Source organism: Brassica napus, chromosome A2, assembly GCF_020379485.1.
Source record: "Brassica napus cultivar Da-Ae chromosome A2, Da-Ae, whole genome shotgun sequence".
Lineage (NCBI taxonomy): Eukaryota > Viridiplantae > Streptophyta > Magnoliopsida > Brassicales > Brassicaceae > Brassica > Brassica napus.
This window is the reverse complement of record NC_063435.1, coordinates 15,092,878-15,097,268: the sequence shown is the minus strand read 5'-3', so window position 1 is coordinate 15,097,268 and position 4,391 is coordinate 15,092,878. Positions and strand designations below refer to the sequence as shown.

Here is a 4,391-nt window from a genome sequence, read left to right as displayed (position 1 = left end):
TTGGTAGGCGCAAAACATGCGTAGAGCCTTAAAGATCGACCATAATAGTTGATTGCTGGAAGGGGAATCGCAAGCGACGAAGGAGATGGTGAAGATGACGGCTTCCCTAATCTTCTTAGCTTTGTCCGTATCACCACTTTGGGCAGATACAAAGCCTAATAAACAGAAAATCAATAAGTCGAAAGCCCACTTTTTGTCGAAGTACATTCGTTACCCATCAATTTTTTTTTAAAAAAAGAAGAGGTGGGGTCCACAATGTTATATTAGTTTCTGACATTTATAATATATATTAGTTTCGGCCATAAGTGTACAAAGTATCCTTTAGTGCAGTGGTATAATTATGGGTGCTTATATCTCAATAACCCGGGTTCGAACCACATATTTGACATTTTTTCACACTTTTAAAAAGCGGGACCCACAGACCGCTGACGTGTCGCATCAGGAGGAGAGAAACTCTCCTATTATATAATAGATTATAATAGACTACTCTAGCGTACTTTCTATAGAGTTTCATAAATAAATACTCGACTGAGCAGTGAAGATTCAAAAATTGTATTACACTTTTCTTGTTCTAACTCAAAAAATGTTGCCTACTTTTCTGTGGAATCCTTGATAAGGCTATATTGCCTTGCGTGTTTGCTCCACTTGATAAATGAGGCAGAGGCAGTACAAGGTTGGGCTGGTTTGGTGAAGGGGTTGTAGGCAAAAATGAAGAGTAATGAGTAAGGAACATTTTTAGATGCATGACTAGTTGACAGTGGTCCATCGATTAAAGACTTGTAAATACTTCTTTGTCACTGGAGAAATGGCCGAATAAGAGTCATCCTTGTAAAGTCTTTTGTTCAAGGTAAGTGTAACGCTCCGACCGTCCACGGCTAATGGCCACTCACGTCCGCTCTCTCGGCCTATGGGGCTCATTCCGTTCTAACGGTCGGTCCATTAATTTTTCAGATGGTTCAAATCATTGTCTATTGACTCTGCAATCACCACCCAATTTTTTCCCGTGTTTTGATCTCACTCGCACAGTATCGCGAATCACTTTCTAATATATCATCCATCCTTTCACCACTTTAGCCCAAACACACTTAACTCTGGAGTTCTAAACGAATGTGTGACGGAAAAGGTAAGTCAACTTTGGTGACATAGGTAGGTAACAAGATCAATTCTCTTAAGCTTTCTATATATCACAACTCGGGATATTACAATTCACTCCCCTCTCAAAGAACGCAACGTTCTCGTTGCGCCCCACGATAAGTCTCAAGACGCCTCTCGGATCAGAACTGATATGGCTAACCTGGCTCTGATACCACTTGTAACGCTCCAGCCACCCACGGCTAATGGACCATCCACGCCCGCTCTCTCGGCCTGTGGATCCATCCCATTCTAACGGTCGGTCCGTTAATTTTTCCGAATGCTCGAAATCATTGTCTACTGACCATGCAATCACCACCTGACATTTTCCCTTGTTTTGACCTCACTCGCACGGTATTGCGAATTATTTTCCGATAGGTCACCCATCCTTTCACTAATCCCCCAAGCAAGCTTAACTCTGGAGTTCTAAGCAGATGTGTGACGAAAAATGTAAATCAACTTTGATGACATAGGTAGATTGCCAAATCAATTCTCTTAAGCTTTCTATATATATTACAATTCGGGATGTTACAATAAGTTTTTGTCAAGGAACCCAAATGCCAATAAATTCATTTAACCATAGATTATCAGTTAAAAAGGATATATTCAGAACAATCTCTATGTTGTGTTGTTATGTGATCAACCATATGCATCTTCACTCGTCTACTACCTACATCACACAACCAAAGCTGACGTGATAAGGAATCATTACATTCATCCATCACCAAAAGACTAATTTCATTTAAATGTAGAAGGTATTCTATTAAATGTGTTTATTGCTCTTAATATAATATTTGCTTGAAATTTATTACTTTAGTTTTTTTCATGTGATACAATGGATATATACATATATATATATTAAAAATTGAAACTTAGAATTTAAATGGTTAAAAATATTTAAATTGTTTTCTTAGTACATAAATTCATCACAAAATTATACTATATTGGTAATAAACTTTTAATCAAGGATTTAAAAAGCTTCGTGCCTGGCAGACGCTTACATATTTACATTAAAACTTGGTAAATATCCCCGCTACGGTGTTTTTTTTATATTGAATATTTATTGAGATGTGTTATGTTTGATCATTATTATTTGTTTAAATTAATTTAATTAATATTTTATGCAACTATTTGGTCTTTGCATGTGTTTAGTTTGGTACACAAAGAGCCTATCTCAAACTAATGGTACTTGTCAAATCTTCTAGTACTAACCATTAGTTAATGGGTTGAATTTGGGCCATTGAATTAGCCTATAAATAAAAGAGGAGGTAATGCATGTAATTTTGTTTGATTTTCACTATCACATTGGTATAGTTTACTATGACTTTTTTAGTCAACCAAAATATTTTATTGAGACATCAAAGGTACAAAGACGAATACATAGCCAGCGGAAAGAAGGTATATTCCCGGAATCAAAGCTGGCGTAAGACAGAATTTTACTAAAGACTAAACTAAACTATAACCAAACTTAAAGCTATAAAAGTTTTGTCCCAATCATAAAACAACAGTGGATCCATAGAGAATGACTTGGCGCTTACAAACATAACAAGTTAAAGCTTTACACATAAAGAGCAAAATTTAACGAAGAAGCCCCCGGCTAACCATCGTTAACAAGCTCCTCTTAAAACCTACCTTTTGAAGAGATCATGATCATAGCTGAGAGGTAGAGTCATGATCCCATATACCTCTCAGCTATGATCATGATCTCTTTGCAAACTAAATTACAACTAAACTGCTACATATACAGTCAAGCCAATCATTCTATATAATTTTTTTTTGTTATGTAAGATTTATGGTTTAGGTTACAATAATCCCATTATCTGATGGTGCAATATTGAATATTAAGATATTTCATCTTCCGCAACAAAAGATGAAAAGAATATCATATTTTATGGAATCATTAAGGAAATGTTTATATATATTATATGACATATTCCAAATAAAAAGGTTTAGATTATATATATATATATATATATATATATATATATATATATATATATATATATATAAATGCGTGTGTGTGTATATGAACTGGGTTTTTATTTGGAAAAAGCAAAAAAATATTTTAATGATGATGATAATAGTTTTATATTGCTATAGAATTGTGTGTTATAACTGAAAACAAAATGATCATTTGGGTTGATTAATAGTAATGCTTGACGATATAAATATTTTATGATTTAGTATCCCAATATATGAGTAAATATTCGTAAAAAATATTTTCATTCTTAATTTGGAATCGTCAGTTATATTAAATATAGAATGTATGAAATACTGAAAAAAAGGAATGTTTAGGTTTGTTGGTTTAAAATAAATTTTTTTACCATAATATAGGAGTGACATACTTGTAATAATGAAAGGAAATTAAGAAGATGTCAGAAATGTTTTTTTATTTATTTATATTGATTTATTACTTTAATTTATGTATTTGTAACTGACAAAAATAAATATATATGCGATACGGATTAAGGCAAATAATCATATCTTAGAGTTAAGGTTCCAGTACATGACTCTTTTATTAAATCAAATTAATAGTGAATCTAGTTACTAGTTTTAATTTAACCCGTTAAATAAATTTTAGTTAAAAAAGCAAGGTTTCCTGCAAACGCATTTGCGGATAAATCCCTTGCAATGACCATCAGGAAAACTTTCGTTTATACATACTTGTTTGCAATTCCTCCACTACATTCCCTTGAAATTTATGCTCTTTGCTTCGCACATTTCTTGTCCTTGAACCATGTTCATACCTATAAAAATATTATTAGATAAGAATTCAAATTAATGATCATTAATGTAATCAAGAACTACAAAAAAAAAACTTCATAATTGCAACAATTATATTTCAGTTACTTCCAGCGCTTAATATTTATGTGAAACTTAAATCATTTTATAACCAAAATTCATGTGTTCATCCCAATAATCTCAGTTAATGTTATCTAAGTAGAACAAAAAGGTATTCAATTTTATAATGACATTTTTCTTATATATTACGGATTTCATATAAATCTATGGGTTTTCAATATTCTATCGAATACTTCTTGTCAAGCACGAATATAATTTGCAAAGTATGAGATGACGCTATAAAAACAATTATTAAAAAAATCATTCAATTAAAGTTTCGTACCTAGTTTTTTTTATCAAACGTTTCTTACTTAGTCTATGCATGAAAAATATTGTATTATCTCAAACAAAAGAATCAAAATATACATTTATATATATATATATATATATATATATATATATATATTATCTCAAACAAA

General features: G+C 32.0%; 1 pseudogene; it reads right to left on the bottom strand.

Moving 5' to 3' along the window:
- On the bottom strand, window positions 1–1,853 carry LOC125584300 (annotated as a pseudogene).
- Window positions 1,854–4,391: the final 2,538 nt, after the last annotated feature.